General features: G+C 39.2%; 1 protein-coding gene and 1 pseudogene across 1 annotated transcript in view; both read left to right on the top strand.

The window, feature by feature from the left end:
• Positions 1-3,363: 3,363 nt before the first annotated feature.
• The window catches only part of LOC140595956 (uncharacterized), a 180,106-nt gene continuing 158,834 nt past the window's right edge, over positions 3,364-24,635 (top strand). Inside the window, exon 1 of the mRNA XM_072742400.1 lies at positions 3,364-3,467. The gene's annotated coding sequence lies outside the window, so the exon portion shown is untranslated. The remainder of the gene's footprint in view (positions 3,468-24,635) is intronic.
• LOC140598038 (U6 spliceosomal RNA) lies at positions 16,517-16,613 on the top strand (annotated as a pseudogene).

Below are 24,635 nucleotides of genomic sequence, written 5' to 3'. Positions count from 1 at the left end.
GCTCTTTTGCATGAGTCTTCAAGATATGTTTTGCTCCTTCATATGAGTCCTGAAATGGAAAAGCAGGTATCTTAGAAGCAGAAAACTTAGGAGAAGCAAAAACCATAAATAAGAAAAAAAAAAAAAAAAAGGATATGCCTTAAAAAAATGTGAAATCTATTCATTTCTATTTATAAAAGATAAAAGCACTGGGCTCTATGCCCAGCATAGATGGACAGGTAGATAGAAAAGGAAGCTTGGTTCTCAAAGATGAGATTGCAAATGTTCTATTTTTAACCTCAAAATTTATCACATGGATAAATAAAGACTACTTAGGGAGTTACTTAAATATATATAAGTATATAATGTATCTGTTTTTTAGGTAAAATCTATGAACAAATAAATCTTTCAGAAATGTACTGAAATGTACTGAGAGAGGATATGAATTGAGTTAGAAGTTTTATCGGGTTTAAGGTATCTTACTCTTCAAACACTTGCAGAGCACCATTTTGTGTCAGATTCCATGACAGTTTGTGGAAATAGGAACGTGAATGAGAATGATGGGGACTCCTGCTTTTCTGCTTTTCCTGATGCTTTTCCGGCATCCTAGAAGAAACGAACGTGCAATTAACAGACAGTTGCCCAGGATAAGCATCCTTTTAGGGCAAATATAAGGTGCAGCAGGGAAGGGAGGCTTTAGGGAAAGCTATTCCGAGGGGTGATATCTATGTTGAGAGCTGAAGGATGGGCTGAATGGGGATGCAAGACCATTCTGGGGCAGAGCAGATGACAGAAGTCCCTGAGAGAGCACATTCCAGTTTATTATTTTTTAAAGATTTTATTTATTTATTCATGAGAGAGACACAGAGAGAGGGGCAGAGAGACACAGGCAGAGGGAGAAGCAGGCTCCATGCAAGGAGCCCGGCGTGGGACTCGATCCTAGAACTCCAGATTCAGGCCCTGGGCTAAACTGCTGAGCCACCCAGGGATCCCCCGCACATTCCACTTTAAAAGCAGTTCACTGTGACTCAGATATAGACTACGAGGACCAGAGTTTACTGTCTGAGGCTGGAGAATAAAGTTGGGTTTTCAAGGGTTTTGAAAACTATTCCAAGGAGTCAAGACTTTATTGTCTGAGCATTGAGATGCCACTAAATGATTTTTAAATCAATGTAGTTTTGATTTAGTATCTGATTCCGTTTACCACCTTCAGCCAGATAAGTTGGCAGCATTTCCACTTTCTGGATGGGACGAATAAGGCCCAGAAGAACACATTTCAATGTTGGTGGAGTTGATTTAATTCTCTTCATGACAGTATCAGGGCTTCTAACTCCTACCCTCCCACCCTCTCCCTTCCTTCTTTCTGGTTGTTATTCTTGTCAAACATAAAGCTATTTATCCACCATCCTTAACTTTTCCCAAGGAATATCCATGCACTCACGCAGTTTCTAATAACCAGACCCCTGAGTGGAAGCCAGTGACCTCATGGGTGGCAGGGCTTGTATGTGGATGGATACCATATTGTGCACTGGGCTGGAATTCTCTGCTCTTCTTCACTAGGAAGCTGGATTTGTACCAGGAACCTCTTATCTGAAAAGGCAACTCTCCGCTGTGGAGAACAGAGCTGGTTTGACGAAGTGGAGAGGCGCTCAATATTGGTCTGCCCACGCTTTGGGCATGCGTGAGCACTCACAGCAAAACACAGCTGGCATGTCTAATTTTAGCCTTGACTGCCTTGAAAAGGGACCCTTAAAGGAAATATATTTTCGCTGAAACCATTTGTATTATAATGTAATAGCTGATAGACATGTCAGAATATTACTTATTATAGGTGGGGAAAAACTCTGTCAAGTAATTGTGCTTTTTTTTTGTGATGACATCGGGAAAGTGATTAAAGCATCCCTGAATCAAAATCATCATAGATAGACAGTGAGAGAACCAGTGATTTTATTTATAAAGACGCCTGTAAACCTAATGGGGTACCTCCTTTGATGCTTACAAAATGGATGTAAGGATAAGAATGATCATTTCGGCTATGGTAAGTTGATCATTGTGAGCTGATGATGCAGGGCTTGCTAATAGTAGTCCTGGCACAGACTCTCAAATTTCTTCAATACTGAGCATCCTCCGTGTCCTCCGAGAAGTAAAAGGTTAGTTTCTGAACCAGGTCTTGGATTCATGTGGCTTTTGTATGTTAACAGCTTTTGAAAGCATCTGGGACACACTTGTTCCATTTTAACCAGCACGGGTCGTCCGTCTGCTTTTATTTTTGTCTTTCTCTTCCTCCTCCCTTGTCCTCTCTTTCCTCCCGTGGTCTTCTGTGTTTGGTTTAGCACTGTGGCTTACCTTGCAACTTGGCAAGAAAAAAACAGGCAGCTCTTGTGTGGGGTAGATGGAGGGAAGGATGAGAATCCACTGCCCGAATTTGCGTTCCCTGGGTTCAGTTCCAGCGGCAGCAGCTTTGCTGCAAAAATTGCTTTGCTATTCGAGGTAGCCAGCAGAGGGCATCAGAACTTTGCCTGCAGCAGGGGTTGAAGCAGGCTTTTTTTTTTTTTTTTTTTTCCTTGGAGGAAATCCTGCACCCTTCTGGACTGCATACCCTGCTCCATGGAGAGGTTCCACCCACCAGCTGGAAGGAGAGGAAGTGAAGGAAAGGACAGGATGAGCCGGAACACCTTGTCACTCTGGAAGGGAGACAGCAGCAACCAGGCTGTGCAAGGTTGTTTGTTTTGTTTTTCTTTTCCCCTTTCTCTTTCTCTTTCTCTTTTTCTTTTTCTTTTTTTTTTTTTTTTTCTTTCTTTCTTTTTTCTTTCTTTCTTTCTTTCTTTCTTTCTTTCTTTCTTTCTTTCTTTCTTTTTTTCTTTCTTCTTTCTTTCTTCTTTCTTTCTTTCTTTCTTTCTTTCTTTCTTTCTTTCTTTCTTTTTTTCCTTTTTCTTTAAGGTGGGGAAAGAGACAAACAGGAGACAGGAAGCTGATCTGCAAGGATTCAGAATTGTGCTAAAAAGACTTTGATTTTTTTCTTTTCTCTCTTTACAAACGCTGGCAATTGACATGACTACAGACAGCCTGGGTAGAGAACAAAGTGCCTCATCCCAAGTGGACCCTGGCAGCTGCGGGAAGGAAGGCACAATCTGGGAAGGCTGTGTGTGTGTGTGTGTGTATGTGTGTGTTGTTCTACCAATACCTTTCCTTTTTTCTCTTTTTCTTTCTATCTTTCTTTTTATTTCTTTTTCGGTGTGTTTCTTTTTTAAATTCCTGCCGTCTTGGAACTAGCGAGTGGTGGAAGACGAAGGATCTCTGAAGCCTCATCAGTCATCGGGACCCTCAGGAATAGTGGTTTAAGAGGACGCTCGGCCTGGGGCACTATACCCTGTCATCGAGTTCCCTGCCTCAGACATAAAGATTCCAGCTCCATGGGCAAATGCCTGGATCAGCCACAAATGTACCCCCAGTACACTTACTACTATCCTCGCTGTCTCTAAACCAAGGTATGGCTCGACCCACAGTCTGGCAAGCAGTGTGGTATCCTGCACTTGGGATGGGAAACAGGCATGTGGATTATTATTTACCTCCCCTTTCCCATCACCTCTTCCTGCTTCTTTGAAATTAGTAACATACCAATGGAGTTAATGAGGCAGAGGAGAATATGAGAAGAAAGCAAGCCCTGGGATTGTGGTTTTTCTCTTTTAGCAGAGATAATAGTTTCACTCGTGTTCCTTTGTTGTTATTTGGCAACATAAAAATGTTCCTGATATCCGTAGTAAAGTGCTTTGCAGATGGACAGGGTTGTTAGAAAGGAGATTGTGACAGTGATTATCAGGAACAACAATACAATTTCAGAGCCTTTTCGGGTGAGCTGTTCTTTGTGGCTCTTAAAGGGTTTTTCTCACTGGATAGGATGCACCAGCGTGGGGGCAACTCAAACTTTTAATCAGGGGGTATAGAATGAAAGAAGGGTGTGAGAAGGCATAGTACGACTAACTGACGTCCCTTAGAGATTGTTTGCATGTGCTTTTGTTTTTGTGTATTTGCCTTACATATGTTATCTTATATGGAGGGTGATCAAGACTCTAGAGACTGAAGTTTGGAGCTTTACAATAGATGTTCTTTACTTTTCGAAGCTCTGTTTTTCTGTGCTGGCTGCCATCAGGAGGCCTGTGGGTCTTGTAACGGGATGAAATATAACTGATGATAATTGGACACGAATTGGTTAAATACTTTAGTCTTTATGCGTGTGCGAATGATCATTACGGGGCCAGTGGAAAGCCCATGTAACTAAGCAGTGGGCAGTGCCGACCATGAACTTTATCCTGCAGTTCAGACATGAAAGGCTCCCAGGTATGAAATCACTGCTCCAATTTGTTAGTTAAATTGGACTTGATTGAGTTGGGGGGGGGGGGTGTCGGTAGAGTTCGAAGCGGTACCGCTTCAAACATATGGCTTGTGTTTCTTTACAGATGATATTAATTTTGTATCGCATTAGCCAGACTCCACTGTCTTCTTAATAAATAAATATGCTGAGAGTGAACAAGGCGTGCCTGAGTAATCTGTGCTGCCACCGGGGCTCGTTGATGGGATTAGTGTTTGGTAATTCATGCTGTAGTTAGCTCTTATTTATTCTGTCTCCTCCAACAATGCCTATTTGTAAACCAGACAAGGCTGCAGACTTTCAGAATTCTATTAAAAATTGTGCTTTTTTTTTCTTTCTTTTTCAATCGCTCCATGACTCGCCCTGCCCCTGCAAGGTCTACTCACATTGCTTTTTGCCCTTGTGAGCATTGAGTTTGTGGGGCTGCTGCTTTAGTAGACCAGCCCTCCTGCTCCCGTGCAGTGCAGTGAGTTTTAACTCTTTGGGGGATTGGGTGGAGAATGCTGTCTGCCTTCCTCAAGGAAATGGCAAAGCAAGGGCAAGTCTAAAAGAGGAAATTTATAGTCATTCCTCATGCCCCCCGCCCCAAGAAATAAACACAACAAACCCAAGAGTTCCAAGAAAAATATCAGACAGGGATCCCTGGGTGGCGCAGCGGTTTGGTGCCTGCCTTTGGCCCAGGGTGTGATCCTGGAGACCCGGGCTCAAATCCCACGTTGGGCTCCCGGTGCATGGAGCCTGCTTCTCCCTCTGCCTGTGTCTCTGCCTGTCTCTCTCTCTCTCTCTCTCTCTCTCTCTGTGACTTTCATAAATAAAAAAAATTTAAAAAAAAGAAAAATATCAGACATTCCATCCCTTTTACTCATTTGGCTAAATTTTTCCAAATGTTTCAAAATTCATGCTTTCTTTTTGGTTCTTGTTTTTGACTCGAAGTGTATTCAGAAAGGAAACTTTAGATAAAAATGAATGGAATAATTGCTTTCCTGCCTGAGATTTCTTTTAACTTATTGCTAGCAGGAAATAATGTCGTGCACATTATATTAAGGACAGGATGTTGGATGAGCTACACTGATGGGAAGTGTGTGTGTGCGTGTGTGTGTGTGTGTGTGTGTGTGAAAGAGAGAGACCGGGAGAGAGAGAGAGAGAGAGAGAGATTGAGGTAAAGAGAGAAAGTGCAGTGGTGAGGGAAAAGAGGAGAGCCTGAAAAACATAGAGGGAATTTTAAAAAAATCTGTTTTGGGGTCCTGTGTAGTTTAGTGTTGTGTAGACAGGCGGCATCTGGATCTTGTTACTTTCAAGCTAGTCAAAGCCATCAACTTCTGGAACATTTTTAAAGAAGCTAGATCCATTAGGTGACCTCAACTGATATTCGGGTAATCAGATCAGGGTGGTGGGGAATATAGGATCAGCTACTTTGGCTATCATGGTAGTTCATATTGATTATTATGTTGTAAACTTTCGACAGAGCTGTGAAGTGGTCGAATACTGTTTCAGTGGCTCTGAAATGATAGACATTAATAACATTCCTGGAAGCTGAACATGTGAAAACGTGCCCTGCTTTGAAACTTGGGCACACAGGGAATGAGAATAGGGTCAATCATACTTTAAAATGTGGGGACTTTCTGGCAGCATGAATACTATGAAAGAAAGCACTATCATGACCCAGTATAGCATGAAAACAACTGGGTTATTTCAGTGTTGTCTTTTTGCTCCTTTTATATTTTTATCTTAAAATATTACCTATAATAATTCTGAGGGGAATACATGCTGCTCATGTTTATTTGGGAAGCAAGCCTTGGTGGAATTCACAAAATCTACAGTCCTAGCCTTGGCTTATAGTTATAATCTATTTTAAAAATCAGAGCTATTTAAAATGATACTGATACATAAAGAATATTTATGGTTGATAAAAATAGAGTTCTGTGGTTGACTATAAAAGTCATATTCTGGTGACATCATAACTTAAGCTGTCCTGTAAAACCAGGTGTTTTTAACTAATCAACAAAAGCCATTTACTGACATTAGTTTGGGGTGAAAAGTCTTTATGAGGTTCTTAAAGAACTCAAAGGTGTATTATTGCATTTATTCAGACAGTACAAAATACTGAACCTTTTCTTTCTACTTAAATGTGTGTGTTAGCTACAGCTGCTCTTTTCTTATGATAAAACAAAATGAGAGTAGGATGTTTAAACAAATGGAAAGGTTTCCCTTTCCTCAAATGCAATTAAAGTTTTAGAAAAACTTGGGGCACTTCCCTGCTTTCTCTGCTCCTCTTATTTTCCCATTACTTTAGAACTAATTCACTACCTTTGTTGCTTAAAAAGAAAAAGAAATTAGAAATAAGTTACTTATGCTTTTCTCCCTTTGAATAATTTTCCAAATGCTTAAATTATTATATTAGATAAATGTACATAGAAGTAAAATGAAAACCCAATGACTAGCTGATAGCTATCTTGTAGCGGTATTGTTCTAGTAGGCATGCTTTCCAAGACCTCGCATTAAAACCTGTCATTTGTCAGTTTTCTTTTGGCCATTTTCCCCCCTATTAAAAGAAGCAATTTAAAAAAGAAACATTGTTTGTGATGGAGCAGAAAAGAAGCAATCTTGATGACATGTTTTAATATTTACATAAGAGCCATAGCCAGATTTTAAAAAAAATCTTCATCAAAACGAATTTGCTGTTTGAAGGCCACCAGAATAATCAGCAAATTTTAGAGAAAGGGGACCAAAAATTAGCTCATTAGCTTAATGATAATATCCATAATCACGTTTGATTGAGTCATAACCTAATATTTCTCAGCAATTTTGTTATAGCCCATTCAAAGCAAGCAACCTGTTGCTATTGTCTTGTGAGACCCAGGGTGAATGGCAATCTGAGTTATTTTGTGGGGGGTTTCTTGGAAAAGCAACTTAATCGTAACTAGGAAGGCTAAAAAGAGTAAAACATGGTCACAGCCTGGTGAATTGATACTTTGTTGCTGAGAAAGATATTTCCCTCATGTGTGGTACCTGGAAAACTTTATCATCTTCTCAAAACTTTAAAATGCATCCAAATGCACACAGCAGCTAGTCCTTCCTTCCATTTCCTTACCCTGACCAGGTCATGATGTTTCTACCGATCCAGGGCATGGTTTCTACTCACGCTGCTTTTCCATCAGCCCACTGCTTTCCCGCCTTTGACCATCTGCTGCCCCTGAAGATCTTGCAGAAAGATCTGTGGGACCCAACAGAGTTTTTGTGGCTGGTGGTACTCGGATCGTATTCAGAACCTGGTGTGAAGTTGGGGTCAGGTATAGGGAGTAACTCATCAACTGCACACTGACTTCAGGCTGAGTTTCCAACCATCTGCAGCCTGGACAGCTGCCCATCTCTCAAAGTCTAGCTAGAGCCCGAGTGATTGTGCCATAGAAAGAGCAAACACTTGAAACACGAAGGACTAAGGAGTAGGGAAAGGAAGAGAGAGGCTCCTATGGGGCAAGGGATATTCTCAAAGATGTGACTGTACAGATCCTTCAAAAGCAAAACAGGACAACCCCTTAACATACTTCTTGCACATGAAAATGTTGAAAATCTTGCAGAGGGAGGGAAAGAGTTTAGAATCTCCTTAGTACTTCCTGCCTCAGATTTGCATTGATAGCCAGAGTTGGTAACTTGCCAGTTTTAAAACAGCCTTGAAAACTCCCAAGTTCTGTTTTCCTTTGAAAGGCTGAAACATACAAAACTGGTTTTCTAAAAATCGTCCAGCAAGAGAACTTTGAGGTACAACTCCAAATATTTCTTTTGCCTCAGGCCGTAATAGGATAGCATGAAACTATGATAAATCTTGTTTGTCTCATTTGAGAATGTACACAATTTTAATTGGTTTTGAATAAGAGAAAAATAGTAACAAGGGGCCACTCTCCCTTTCTAGTTGTCCTGTTTTCTTTACCCCCCCCCCATATTAAATTATCTTTGGAATTGTCTTTTCTATAATGCAGTCATTGTTTTCACAGTACTAAGTTTAGTGCCTAGCTAAAAGGAGGAGATATGTAAAAAGTTCATGTTGTTGTTGTCTTTCTCTCCAGAATCATTCTTAATTCAAAAGAAACCTCATGTCAATTTGTTCTAACAGTATCTTCCTAACAGCTTCCTTTCGCTTTCTCTCAGTTTGGGAAAAGAACAATAGAATTATAAATCAAAATTATTTCTCTGAAGTAATTAAATCTATTAGAGGGTTGGAGGTAGGGGTGATTTGCAGGGAGGGAAGCAAAAGAAGAGAAGTAGGATGTAAGTTCATTTCAGGTCTTTCTGGCTCCAGGAATTCTGGAAAGCTTCATTATTGCACTAATATGATTTTACACAATCCTTTTTGACATTATCAGTCTTTTTGGCAGAGAGAGGGCTCAGTCACAATTACGTCCATGCCAAATTCTAAGAAAACCAGTCTTTTCCTTTAAAAGAAAATCTTTTTAGTGTCGGACTTCTTGTTCGGAGTAAATGGTTGATGTTTATCCACAACTGGCTTCGAGTACTACATTAAAATTGTGTTTTGTAACAGTCTCGTAAGCCACAGCTGTATGTGATTAAATAGTATAATATCAAAAGCGTGTGAGAATAGGCTTTTTTATGCTATAGCTGTTGCACAGCAAGAGAGCAGATGGAACCAGAGGGAGAGCCAGGGCAACAGTGTATTTATGTGTTGTAATACCTGCGTTGAGGATACACATTGCTGTTTTTTGCAGTAGTGGGAAAATGCTGACCTATCTTGGATGTCATTGAAAAATACACTTTTTGAAAATGGACATGGACCTATCATACCAATTTTTATTTTAAACAGAGTTACTGTTTAATTAGAAAACATATTTACCGAAGGGTCCGAAACATTTGCAAGTGGAAGGATCATAATGATTTTCCATGCAGCACACATTCAAATAACAAAAGTGAATTTCTCATTTCTGTTTTGAAATCATAACTTTTTTGCTTTTTAAAAATATTTTTAAATGTTTTTTGCTGCTTTAAGCTGTGGAACTATTGTAAGAAAATCATCAGGCCATTTATCCCTAAAAAAGAGTGATAGGTAATGAGGAGAACAAAATAGGTGGTGGTATGATTCTTTTTTTTTTTTTTTTTCAGATATTTGGAAATATAGTATTTGGTTTTGCATGCCTATTGTTCCTTTGTGGCCACTGTTAATAAGTATATAATTGTACAAAGGGACACACTTTTGGGTCTATCTCTTTAGCAGGATATCATAATAAAGAGATTTATTTTTCATGGGATGCTTAAACTATAAAGTTTTTGAAAGAAAATCTTCATGAAACCTGTCATCTTGAGTTTTCTTGAGCTTCTGAATCTATAGGATACTAATAAGAGATTTACTAGTAAGTCACTGTTTTCAGGGTCTTGAAAAAGCCTATAGAAGTAGCTGTTGGTTTTCAAATTTCAGACATTATAAAGCAATTTGGAAAGGGGGAAAAAAAAAGAGGGGGTTGACAGAGATAAGTTGGATTCTTTTGTTTTGTTTTTCATGTTGATATAAGCAGCAAATTTGTTCACATTTAAACTTTTTTTTTTCATGTAGATTTACTGGTCAGGAAGTATATACCATGTGGGATCAGTAACTGGATATAGCTTTGGAATTCAGAACATCGACGTCGAATAGATCACAAATTTCAAGAGTATGGATAATAAATGCTGAGACATGGATTCTGGTTTTGTTTTATTTTGTGGAGGGAGGGAATTCTCTGATTTGTGTGTCAATGGATTGGTTTCAGGTTCTCTAAGATCTCTTCCAGGCTTAGTATTTGTGACTCACACTTTGAGACTAAATGAGCCTGCTTTGATGTATTCGTGGTACTGGGAGATGACCTTGGTTTTGTGCTGTCAATGAGTTTTGTTCAGGTCCCCATCCTTTCTCCAGAGCAGATCAAATACTGCTTTGCCCACTCTGGTGATTGATGAATTTAACTGTCTGCTTCCTTTGCCAATTTAAACCCAGTGTCCCAAGAGAAACACATCCATCACCTGGGAGTGGGTGGAGAGCAGCTCCCAGGGGTAGGACAGAATGACAGGCATCATTTAATCATGGTCATTGCCAGCTTTGTTATTGTGGTTAAAGTTTTCTCCTTTGGGTAAAATTAGAGCTTATCCAAAGATGGTGACAGTGTGATGCTTTCCTTTTCTTCATTTAACTTCCTCTGTGCAGGTGGTTTCAGAACTGAATGGGTAGGCATATGTTTGGCCTAACCAGTGGGGTGATGAAGGCAGAAGGATTGCCTCATGAAGGCCCTGACAACCCTAGTTTTGTGAATGAAACTAGGAGCTAGTGCCAATATGGAAATGACAATTGACAGATGAAATACTATTTTGACTGGAGGTTATAAATCCTTAAAATCCCTAAATTGCTGAATAGTAGCCTTTAAAACATGAGAAAAGAATACTATAGTAACTATAGTATACGGAGTACGAGGAGGAAGAGAATTACTTCTCCGGGACACATAAGCACAACCGTTATCTTTCTCTCTTTTTCTCACTAAGTACCCTTCTTATTCCCCCAAAAGCTCCTATTAGCCGAATTAATGAAAGTAAATAGAGGGACACTTGGGTGGCTCAGCGGTTGAGCGTCTGCCTTCAGCTCAGGGAATTATCCTGGAGTCCCAGGATCCGGTCCCACGTCAGGCTCCCTGCACAAAGTCTGCTTCTCTCTCTGCCTACGTCTCTGCCTCTCTGTCTCAGTGTCTCTCATGAATAAATAAATAAAATATATTTTTGAAAATAAAGTAAATAGAACCTTGAATTTTGTTTTTATGAATGATAGCCAGATAGAAAAAATAGACTTGACTACATACATATTCCGGCAACCCTGATAATGTCCTGTCTTATTGTGTGGAAAGTAAGAGACAATGGAAGAAAAATAAATCTTGCTATATTCTAAGTATTAGTACTAATTATTTTAGGTATGGAGTTTTTGTTTCAGAGTCAGCTTTCCTACCATTATATTGTAGGGTTAAGAAGTTGGTATACATCACACTTCATATGCTAGAATCTTTGGCTATTTCATTCTTAACTAATGGTTTTCAAGCTGAATATGAATCATGCATAGAATTTAAGGAGTTTTTGAGAAGCCTTCCCATTTTTATCTCGTGTACTGCTATTTATCTTAGTCACATTGCTGATCGATGACGATTTAATGAAAACGAAAATGGTAAACAGAATACTAACTATCTGGGTTTCTGGAACCAGTTAAGATACCTTAAAAGTTTCCTTACATATGTGAGTCACATTTGAAGCTATTATCGATGTCTGTAAACTCTCATATTGCCCCTTTTAAAACTTATCACTCACATAAATTGGTTGGTGGCACCCTGACTATAGCTCCTGTTGAGGTGACTTAGCATTCAAGCAAATATACTTTTAAGCTCCTAGCTAGTTTCAAGTGGATAAGAAGGAGTGTGTACAAAGCTTGGAATAAAATTTCAGAGATTGTTTTCTAGTGTATCATACAAAAAACCCATCTGACATACTTACGATGTTTCATTTCTTCACCTCTTCTCAAGGGATGAGAAAAACATTTCTTTGACTTGGTACTCGTCCCTGGAAGGGTTGTGACACTCCTGAATTACCCTCGGCCTTGGCTTTCGGCCCCTAGGCCTCTTGTCCCTTGCTGTGCATACCAATTCAAACTGAACCATTAGAAATAAGGATATTGTGTTTCAGTATAAGGCAGGAAATTCTGAAAAAGCATAAAATTCTGACGTCCTTTTTAAAAGTTATTCCAAAAATAAAAAATAAAAAAAATTAATAAAAGTTATTCCAAAAAATTAACCACTGCTTTTTTTTTTTTTTTTAACCACTGCTTTTAAACATTATTATTATTAGGACAACTAGACTTCGTGTTAACAATGGCAGATTTTCCCTTCTTGGCTTGTTCTTGTTCTTGTGTTTAACTTTGTTAATAACCTGGAAAAAGATAAGGAAAAGAAATCGGAAGAGATAGGTCAATGAACATGGAAGAATTTCTCTACAAGTTTAGTGACTTCTTTTAGCAACGGGAGTAGTGATGGGTCATTTTAAAACCTTCATATTTTTGTCTTAGTAGCTCCCATCCTGCAAACTAACAAAGATATTAATATGCATTCATCTTGCACATCGAATTAGAATTTTTTTCTTGCAACAGAATATCTAAAGAGCTTTTATAATTTTGCTGCCAAAACTCTTCGAGTGCAAGTAAATTCATTTATCTGTGCCTGTGAATTTTGGGCCACCATCTTGCACATGAGGGTGTTCTTGCAATGTGAAAAAAATCTAAAGCACAGCATTTCTTGAGGTACAAAGATTATCAGGGGACTAAATAGAACGATGAGTAAAGTTGACAGTGAGTTATGTTTTGTTGATATGCAAACAAACGTTTATCGCTTTTAATTTCACTGTTTTCTCTTTGGTTTGGAGGCAGTGCGTTCTTGTCATCTTGTCAGTGTTTTTGTGGGTTCCTAAAATGGTCAGAAAGCTTGAAAAGCTGGCCATATCTCTACCTATTGTGGCTTTTTTGGCATTGAAGATATCTCTGCATTTAGAAATCCCAAATTTCCGGGGCGGGACACAAAGTGAAACAGCACAGCGTTTCGGAAAATGTCATTAGCATTCTTTGGCTAAAATATGTCAAAAGCAGACACACTGGATTGACCTTTGGCAGCAAGAGCAACTGAGAGATCCAGATCTGGGTGCCAGGCTCACAGAATCTTTTCATTGTGCAGTTGGTGGAATTGTTTACCACCAATTGAGAAGAAGAAAAAAAAAAAAAGACCTCGAATGTAACAGGTGTTTCCCTGCACTTCCAGCTTAGGGGTAGAGACAGGAGGCAAGTCAATGGCATGATATGTACTTTATGGCATAATCTTTCTAAATTCTTCTGTTTGTAAATTGGGTCATGGATTCGTTGCATGTATTAAAACGGCCACCTCCTTGTGTTCCTCAGTGTCCATGGTTATTTACCCAGAATCACTTCTCTTGAATACATGTGTCTCTTAAAGAATCCATGTACCTATAAGTATGCACACTCCAACCAGACCTACCATTACTTGCAGAAGTGTGGGGCACCCTGAAGATACTGTTTCTCCAGTCCTGAGCCTCATGTGAGGGCTTCCTTCATACTCATTCTTGTCCCAGTGATACAAGACAGTCATGTTCCCAGGCTCACGGCATGACCATTTTCTCCCAACTTAATCTTAAAAAGGAGGTGTTTTTGTTTTTGTTTTCTTTCTCTAACGTCACCCATACACTTGTACCTAAAAATCCACTCGCTTCCCAACTCTTCCAGGGAGAAGTCTCATAATCACCCAATGTTTTGATTCTCTACCTACTTACTCAATTTTCCTTCCCAGCTCTCTAGCCAGATCTCACTGAATTTCATCAGCAAATTCAATGAATCAGTTTTGATTTATCTCTCACACACATAACACGCTCACACACTTCTGGAAACTTTAAGGATTATTTCAGTGGTTCTGATTTTTGCTGAGTCTAAAAGACCAAGGGGAATTTGAAGGGGCAAAGGGACATATACCTGTTCTTTCCAGGTCTTTTCATTTTCTTTCTTTCTTTCTTTCTTTCTTTCTTTCTTTCTTTCTTTCTTCTTTCTTTCTTTTCTTTCTTTCTCCTTTCTATCTTTCTTTCTTTTTCTTTCTTTCTTTCTTTTTCATTTTTCCTAATAAAAATTTATTTTTTATTGGTGTTCAATTTGCCAACATACAGAATAACACCCAGTGCTCATCCCATCAAGTGCCCCCCTCAGTGCCCACAACCCCGTCACCCACACTGCCCGCCCTCCTCCCCTTGACACAGACACTAGAGGAGGCTGCAATGTGACCAGGAGGCAGAAGATGGGAGTGATGTGACTACAAACCAAGAAATGTCAGCAGCTACAAGAGCCTTCAGAGGGGAGTACCCTCTCAATACCTTGCTTTTGGCTCAGTGCTATTTATTTCAGACTTTTGGCCTCTGGAACTTGGAAAAATTGTTTTCTATTGTTTAAAGCCTCCAAGTTTGTGATAGTTTGTTACAGAAGCCACGGGAAACTAACACAAGAACAGAAACTCTGTTCTACGCTGCCACCTATAGGCAAATTCTCTGGTTCCCAAATCAGAATCATCTCAGTAGGAATTAGAGTAATGGCCACAGATCTGGATACAGGGGCATTACTTCCAGTCTGTAGTAATAAATACTTGGGTAGAATAGTCAGATAACCCAAACCTGAAGGAAATGAGGTACCCAGAGTCCAGGGATACTCTTCAAAAAAAAAAAAAGGCATCAAATTAGAATTAGAGAAGCATCGCAGAAGACATAGGCCTAGAGCAACCCTAAATAATGATGTTAGCTTCCTTTAGTTGTTATACTGACAGAAAAGTTGGTTCTTGAACTTGTCAGTCCTAATCCTGCAAGATGGAAAGAGCTGTTTGTTTCTAAAGGGAGAGATTCCCATGTAAGAACAAACTAGTAAGGTAGGTTTAATGAATGTAGTCACATGTATTCATTGTTGGGTGAACAGCTCCAAGTAGGTGCATGGTTTAATGACATGGCAACATAAAAACAGATCCCTGGGTATATGGAAAGGTTTGGGCTTTGACTGATTCTACTCAACGTGTACATCATTAAGTGCTAGCAACAGAAAGACACCAGGGTCAAGAGGCAGATTTCATCACCTAGGGCTACACATCATTCAGTAACAAATTATAGTAAATTAAACCAGATTGCATTTATAGGCACACCTTGGAGATATTGTGTCTTCAATTCCAGACCACCAAAATGAAGCAAGTATCTCAGTAAAGTGAATCAACTGAATTTTTTTTTTTTTGGTTTTGCGCTGCATATAAAGGTTATGTGTATACAATATTGAAGTCTATTAAAAGTGTGCAATAGCATTATGTCCAAAAACCACAATGTATATACCTTAAATTTAAAAATACTTTATTACTGGGATGCATGGGTGGTCCAGTGGTTGAGCGTCTGCCTTCAGCTCAGGGCATGATCTTGGAGTCCCAGGATGGAGTCCCACATGGGGTTCCCCACAGGGAATCTGCTTCTCCCTATGCCTAGGTCTATGCCTCGTTCTCTTTCTGCATTTCTCATGAATAAATAATTAAAATCTTTAAAAAATAAAAATACTTTTATTACTAACAAATGCTAACCATCATGTGAACTTTCAGTTGATTGCAATCACTGATCATAGATCCATGTAACAAAATAAGTAATAATGAGTAAGTTTGAACTGCAAGAAGGGCACAGAGACATGAAGTGAGAAGTGCTGTTGGAATTAAAATAACACTAAAAGACTTGCTCAATGCACGGTTGCCACAAACTTCAATTTGTAAAAAACAACAACAAAAGCAACAACAACAACAAAAAAAAAAACCCAAAAAAACAAAACACAAAAAAACAAGATATGTGTGAAGCATGATAAAATAAGGTATGTCTATATAAAAAAGTGTTAAAGTGATTAGTTATTAAAGAAAAAAGGGTTTTTTTTCTCATACATTTATCAAAATAAATTCTCAGATGAATTAAAGGCATAATTGTGAAACAATGAAACTACTGACATATAGTAGATAACATAGGTGAATTTTATACAGAAATAGAGAAAGCCTTTTTAAGCATAAAAGTCATAATGATGTCACTAAGATGGCAAGAAAAATGATCTTCTCCAGTTCCCTCAGAGAAACACCAACTGGGGTATCCATAGTCAAGGCATCTTTGTGAAAGTCCCAGAACCAAGGATGAGGCTGGAGTATCTACTTGGCTCAGAAAAAAAATAATAATAAAATAATGCATTTGAAGGGTAAAGGGAGCAGTTTTACTTTGACCTAATCACCCTTTCCCAAAACCAGTGCAGTACAGCACAAAGATATACTCCCAGAAACCTCTGATTTCTCCAGCGTGAAAAAGCCCAAGGGAGGGTATCCAGCTTCTCCACTGTTATGAGTGCTTCTAAGGATGCCTACACTTCAGTCTCATCTCACAGGGACCACTGGAGAAATAAATAGCATAAGACTTTCAAGTATCAGAGATGGAGAGGGGGAAAGGAGCTCATAGCAATTAAGGCAGGGATCATGGTAAGCTGTGGTTTGGGGAGTGTAAGTACCTGAACAGAGCTCTTAGCTAAGAGCCAGAGTGAGAGCCATTTGGAGAACCAAAGTGATGGTGCTCACTTCAGCAGCACATATACTAAAATCGGAATGATACAGAGAAGATTAGCATGGCCCTTGCACAAGGATAATATGCAGCATTCCATATTTTTTCAACTTTTGGTCTTTGACCTTGTCAGAATCATCTAGGATGAAATTTACTTAGGTCATGGTTGATATTCTTGACTCAGCCCGCTCATACAGCCACTCTGCACTTAGCGAAATGACTAGAAGGAAGAATTCAACACAAAAGAAAGAATCATAAAAGTACTCTCTGCCACAGAGTTACAGAATTTAGATTACAATTCAGTATCAGAAAGTCAATTCAGAAGCACAATTATAAAGCTACTAGTGGCTCTGGAAAAAAAGCATAAAGGATTCAAGAGACTTCATAACCACAGAAATTAGATCTAATCAGGATGATATTAAGAATCAATTAAATGAAATGCAATCCAAACTGGAGGTCCTAATGATGAGGGTTAGTGAGGTGGAAGAAAGAGTGAGAGATATACAACGCAAGTTTATGGCAAGGAGGAAGCTGAGGAAGAAAGAGAAAACAATGAAAAGACCATGAGGAAAGGTTAAGGGAAATAAATGATAGCCTCAGAAGGAAAAATCTACATATTGAACAAATCAAAACTGAGAACTTCCCTAATTTGGGGAGGGAAACAGGCATTCAGATCCAGGAGACAGAGATATCCTCCCCCCCTCCAAATCAATAAAAACCGCTCAACACCTCAACATTTAATAGTGAAACATGCAAATTTCAAAGATAAAGAGAAAATCCTTAAGGTGGTAAGAGACAAGAGATCCCTAACTTATATGGGGAAAAATATCAGATTAACAGCAGACCTCTCCACAAAGACCTGGGAGGCCAGAAAGGGCTGGCAGGATATATTCAGGGTCCTAAATGAGAAGAACACACAGCCGAGAATACTCTATCCAGCAAGGCTCTCATTCATAATAGAAGGAGAGATAAAGAGCTTCCAAGAGATGCAGAAACTGGAAGAATATGTGACCACTAAACTAGCTCTGCAAGAAATATTAAGGGGGACCTTGTAAAATAAATAGGAAGCCCAAAGAACTAGCCCACAAAAACAAGGACTGAATAGGTATTATGATGACACTAAGTTCATATCTATCAATAGTTACTCTGAACATGAATGGGCTAAATCATCCCATCAAAAGACACAGGGTTTCAGGCTGGACAAAAAGCAAGGCCCATCCATTTGCTGTCTACAAGAGACTCATTTGAGCCCTAAGGACACCTCCAATCTGAAAATGAAAGGGTGGAGAACCATTAACATTCAAATGGTCCCCAAAAGAAAGCTGGGGTGGCAATCCTCCTATCAGATAAAGTTAATCCCAAAGACTGTAGTAAGAGATGAAGAGGGACACTATGTCATACTCAAAAGGTCTCTCGAACAAGAAGACCTAACAATCATGAATATTTATGCCCCTAATGTGGGAGCTGCCAAGTATATCAAACAATTAATAACCAAAGTAAAGACATATGAAATTATAATACACTAATAGTAGGAGACTTCAACCTGGCACTTGCAGCAAATGACAGATATTCTAAGCACAACATCACCAAAGAAACAAGAGCTTATATGATACACTGGACCAGATGGATTTCACAGATATCTACAGAACATCCAAACACAACTGAATACACATTCTTCTCAAGTGCACAGGGGACTTTCTCTGGAATAGACCATATATTGGGTCACAAATCAGGTCTCAGCCAATATCAAAAGATTGGGATTGTTCCCTGCATATTTTCAGACCACGATGCTTTGAAACTTGAACTCAATCACAAGAGGAAATCTGGAAGAAACTCAAACACATGGAGGTGAAAGAGCAGCCTGCTAAAAGATGAAAGGGTCAACCAGAAAATTAGAGAAGAATTAAAAAAGATTCATGGAAACTAATGAGAATGAAGATACAACCATTCAAAATCTTTGGGATACAGCAAAAGCAGTCCTGAGAGGGAAATACATCACAATATAAGCATCCCTCAAAAAATTGGAAAAAACAAATACACAAGCTAACCTTGCACCTAAAGGAATTGCAGAAAGGACAGCAAATAAACCTATACCAAGTAGAAGAAGAGAGTTAATAAAGATTCGAGAAGAACTCAATGAAGTAGAGACCAGAAGAACTGTAGAACAGATCAAGAAAACCAGGAGTTGGTTCTTTGAAAGAATTTGTAAGAGAGATAAACCATTAGTCAGCCTTATTGAAAAGAAAGGAGAAAGGACTCAAATTATAAAATTATGAATGAAAGCGGAGAAATCACAGTCAATACCAATGAAATACAAAATTAAAAATTTAAAAAAATATTATAAGCAGCTATACACCAATAAATTAGGTAATCTAGAGGAAACAGACACCCTTCTGGACAACCACAAAGTACCAAAACTGGAACAGGAAGAAACAGAAAACCTGAACAGGCCAATAACCAGGGAGGAAATTGAAGCAGTCATCAAAAACCTCCCAGGACACAAAAGTCCAGGGCCAGATGGCTTCCCAGGGGAATTCTATCAAATATTTAAAGAAGAAACAAAACCTATTCTACTAAAGCTGTTCTGAAAGATAGAAAGGGATGGAATACTTCCAGACTCATTTTATGAAGGCGGCATCACCTTAATTCCAAAACCAAAGACCCCACCAAAAAGGAGAATTATAGACCAATATCCCTGATTAACACAGTTGCAAAAATTCTCAAAAATATACTAGCCAATAGGATCCAACAGTACATAAAGAAGATTATTCACTGTGACCAAGAAGGATTTATCCCTGGAATGCAAGGCTGGTTCAACACTCCTAAAGCAATCAACGTGATAGATCATATCAACAAGAGAAAAAACAAGAACGATATGATCCTCTCAATAGATGCAGAGAAAACATTTCTAAAAAGATTTTATTTATTTCTTCATGAGACACACACACATACACACAGAGAGAGAGAGAGAGAGAGAGGCAGAGACACAGGCAGAGGGAGAAGCAGGCTCCACGTAAGGAGCCCAAGGTGGACTCAATCCTGGGACTCCAGGATCAGGCCCTGGGCTGTAGGCGGCGCTAAACCACTGATCCACCCGGGGGGCCCCAGAGAAAGCATTTGACAAAATACAGCATCCATTCCTGATCAAAAATCTTCAGAGTGTAGGGAGGAGGGAATATTCCTCACCACCTTAAAAGTCATCTATGAAAAGCCCACAGCACATATCATTGTCAATGGTTGGAAACACTGAGAGTCTTTCCCCTAAGATCAGGAACATGATAGGGATGTCCACTCTCACCACTGCTATTCAACATAGTACTAGAAGTCCTAGACTCAGCAATCAGACAACAAAAACAAATAAAAGGCATTGAGATGGCAAAGAAGTAGTCAAACTCTCCCTCTTCACAGATGGCATGGTAAGGTACCTATAAAACCCAAAGACTCTACCCCAAGATTGCTAGAACTCATGCAGCAATTTGGCCGCATGGCAGGATACAAAATCAATGCTCAGAAAACAGTGGCATTTCTATACACTAACAATGAGACTGAAGAAAGAGAAATTAATCAATCCCAAAATCCCATTTAGGTTTATTGCACCCCAAAGCATAAGATACCTAGGAATAAACTTAACCAAAGTGATGAAGGATCTATACCCTAAAAACTACAGAATGCATCTGAAAGAAATTGAGAAGACACAAAGAGATGGAAAATATTCCATGCTCATGGATTGGAAGAATTAATACTGTGAAAATGTCTCTGCTACCCAGGGCTATTTACACATTTAATGCAATCCCTATTCAAATACCATAGTCTTTCTTCAGAGAGTTGGAACAAATCATCTTCAGATTTGTGTGGAATGAAAAAAAGACCCTGCACAGCCAGGGGAATTTTGAAAAAGAAAACCAGAGCTGGGGGCATCACGATGTTGGATTTCAAGTTGTACTACAAAGCTGTGATGATCAAGACAGTGTGGTACTGACACAAAAACAGACACGTAGATCAGTGGAACAGAATACAGAACCCAGAAATGGGCCCTCAAGGCTATGGTCAGATAATATTCGACAAAGCAGGAAAGACTATCTACTGGAAAAAGGACAGTCTCTTCAATAAATGGTGCTGGGAGAATTGGACAGCCATGTGCAGAAGAATGAAACTAGACCATTCTCTTACACCATACACAAAGATAAACTCAAAATGGATGAAAAATCTAAATGTGAGACAAGAATCCATCAAAATCCTAGAGGAGAACACAGGCATAACCCGTTTGGAACTTGGCCACATCAACTTCTTGCAAGATACATCTGTGAAGGCAAGGGAAACAAAAGAACAAATGAATTCTTGGGCCTTCATCAAAATAAAAAGCTTCTGTGTAGCAAAAGCAACTGTCAACAAAACTAAAAGACAACCTACAGAGGGATAGAAGATATTTGCAAATGACATATCAGATAAAGGGCTAGTATCCAAGATCTATAAAGAACTTATTAAACTCAACAGCAAAGAAACAAACAATCCAATCATGAAATGGGCAAAAGACATGAACAGAAATCTCACAGGGGAAGACATAGACAAACAAGCACATGAGAAAATGCTCGGCATCACTTGCCATCAGGGAAATACAAATCAAAACCATAATGAGATGCCACCTCCTACCAGTGAGAATGGGGAAAATTAACAAGGCAGGAAACCACAAATGTTGGAGAGGATGTGGAGAAAGGGGAACCTTCTTGCACTGTTGGTGGGAATGTGAACTGGTGCAACCACCCTGGAAAACTGTGTGGAGGTTCCTCAATGAGTTAAAAATAGAGCTGCCCTAGGACCCAGCAATTGCACTGTTGAGGATTTACCCTAAAGATTCAGATGCAGTGAAAGACCGAGACACCTGCACCCAATGATTATAGCAGCAATGTCCACAGTAGCCAAACTGTCGAAAGAGCTTCAGTGCCCATTAAAAGATTAATGGATAAAGAAGATGTGATCTGTATACACAATGGAATAGTACTCAGCCATTTAAACGACAAATATCCTCCATTTGTTTCAACGTGGATGGAACTGGAGGGTATTATGCTGAGTGAAGTAAGTCAATCAGAGATGGACAAAAATTATATGGTTTCATTCACATGGGGAATATAAAAAATAGTAAAAAGGATTAAAGCAGAAAGGAGAGAAAATGAGTGGGAAATATCAGAGAGGGCGACAGAACATGAGAGACTCCTAATTCTGGGAAACAAGGGGTAGTGGAAGGGGAGGTGGGTGGGGTAATGTGGTGACTAGGTGATGGGCACTGAGGATGGCACATGATGGGAAGAGCACTGGATGTTATAATATATGTTGGCAAATCAAACTCTAATAAACAATATACAAAAAAATGAGAAGCGAAGAAAAAAAAGTGATGATGCCCCAACCCAACTGGCTGGGTTTGGTTCTGGGTGTCCACCTAAAGGTCTCTATAAGGAATCCCTGGGTGGCTCAGTGGTTCAGCGCCTGCCTTCGGCCCAGGGCGTGATCCTGGAGTCCTGGGATCAAGTTCCGCATCAGGCTCCCTGCATGGAGCCTGCTTCTCCTTCTGCCTGTGTCTCTGCCTCTCTCTGTGTGTCTTTAATGAATAAATAAATAAATAAGTAAATAAAATCTTTAAAAAACAAAGGTCTCTATAGACAGAGCCATCTTACAGCCTGCTCAAACAGGGAAGGAAGTCAGCAACCCCACACAGTGTGATACACTGCCTCACCTAGGAGCCTAGTCAATGATCTATGAAAGGTCACACAGTGCAGGCTATGACCTCACTTAGACAAGGAGCCAACCCAGTAGCTCTGTTCAATTGTTGAGCAGAGACTGCAGCCCTTCTTATTCAGGACATCTCAATAGTGACCATGGACATCCTTGGAACTCAACATACAGGACACAGAGCATAGCCAATGGCCCTGTCCAGCACTAGAACCCAGCCCACAGCCTTGCCTGATTGCTGAGCACAGCCTGAGGTCCCCCCAATCCCAAAGAGGCTTTACCTGAATGCCGAGTCATGCCAGAGGCACATCTGGATTGGGGACACAGCCTGCATTCTCACCCTACCAGGGCCAATTGCAGACCCAGCCTGCAGCCCCACTCATATGCAAAGTCAAACTAGTAGCACCACTCTGCCTGTGACTCCAGCCAACCAGAGGTGAATGCTGATCCAGCTAGTGGCTCCACCTGACCATGAAGCCAATCCATAGCCACTCAACCAGGGAGCCAGCCAGCAAGCAGCCCAATCTGAATGCCAAGCTGAGTCAGCAGGCTCACCTAACCAAAGAGCTCAGCCAGGAGTACTCCTATCTCAGAGAAAGACAGAATCCTCACCAAATTAGAGACCCTAACAGTGAGCCCCTCCTGCCCTCAGTTACTTCCATCTGACCCATCCAAGCCCCACAGTGAACTATTATTGGTTTAAAAGAGAATGCTGAAACTATAAGATAGGGTGCATAAGCCTCATGGCACTAACAAAGAAAAAACCTGTAGTAGATGAGCAAAGTATTGAGACAGAAGAATCAAAGCACACCTCCACAAAGGGTCATCAAATCAGAAAAATAAGACAGCAAGGGACAAAGAAGACAATATAGGAATTACAAAACAGTCAGAAGAAAACAATTAACAAAAGTTTAAAAAAGAAAATAATACAATTAACAAAATGGCCATAGTAAGGCCCTACCTATCAATAATTACTTTAACATAGGTGGATGAAATTCTCCAATCCAAAAACCTAGAGAGGCTGGGATGGTTAAAAAAAACAGGAAACTAGATCCAACAATATGCTGTCTACAAGAGATTCACTATAGTTTTAAAGACACACATAGATTGAAAGTGAAGGGATAGAAAGCATTCCATACAAATGGTAACCAAAAGAGAGGAGGGATGGCTATACTTCTATCAGAAATAGAGTAAGTTTCAAATAGTCACAAGAGACAAAGAATGTCACTGTATAATGATAAAAGGATTAGTTCACAAAGAAGCCATAATAATTGCAAATATTTATGCATCCAACATCAGAACATCCAAATATATAAAGCAAATAATAACAGAGCTGCATGGAGAAATAAACAATACAATAAGAAGGGTTTTAATATTCCATACCCAATAATTGGTGGATTACTCAGACAGAAAATCAATAAGGAAAGAGCACTACAGTGTTATCTGACTGTATATACACATGATTGCATGTAACATATGACTATATGATCATATATTGTTATTTAACACTAGATAGTGATTTGTGAAAAACACTATAGATCAAATAGACGTAGCAGACATATATAGAACATTCCACCCAACAGCAGCAGAATACACATTCTTCTCAAGTGCAGACAGAACATGTTCCAGGACAGATCATATGTTCAGCCACAAAAAAGTCTTAACAAATTCAAGAAAATTAAAATTATATCACATGTCTTTTCTGACCACTATATAGATACCAATAAGAAGAGGAAAGTTGGGAAATTCACAAACATAGAAATCAAAACACACCACTGAATAAACTATGGATCAAAAGAGAAATTAAAAAATCTTGATATAAATGAAAATGGAAATATAACATGCCAAAATTTATGGAATGCATTAAAAGCTGTTCTAAGAGGAAAGTTTACAATTATAAACACCTACATTAAAGAAAGAAATATCTCACATAAACAATCAAACTTTACACTTCAAGGAGCTTGAACTAAGGTCAATGGTAACAGAAGAAAAAATGATTAGGATTAGAATAGAAAAAATGAAACAAAGAATAAAACAAAGGACTAACAAAACTAAAAAAAACTTTAAAAAGAATTAGTTTTTTAAAAAACTAAACAATATTGACAAGCCTTTCACTAGGCTAACCAAGAAAAAGAGAAAAGACTCAAATGAATAAAATTATCAATAAAAGAGGGATATTACAATTGAAACATCATTCCAAAATATCAGAAGAGGGCAGCCTGGGTGGCTTAGCAGTTTAGCACCTGCCTTTGGCCCAGGGCCTGATCCTGGAGACCAGGGATCCAGTCCCACATCAGGTTCCCTGCATGGAGCCTGCTTCTCCCTCTGCCTCTGTCTCTGCCTCTCCCTCTCTCTCTGGCTCTCATGAATGAATAAATAAAATATTTTAAATATATATATATAT

The sequence above is a fragment of the Vulpes vulpes genome, chromosome 2 (genome assembly GCF_048418805.1).
Source record: "Vulpes vulpes isolate BD-2025 chromosome 2, VulVul3, whole genome shotgun sequence".
In the NCBI taxonomy this organism is placed as follows: Eukaryota; Metazoa; Chordata; class Mammalia; order Carnivora; family Canidae; genus Vulpes; species Vulpes vulpes.
Note: the sequence above shows the minus strand (reverse complement) of the source record. Positions and strands in the feature narration are given on the sequence as shown.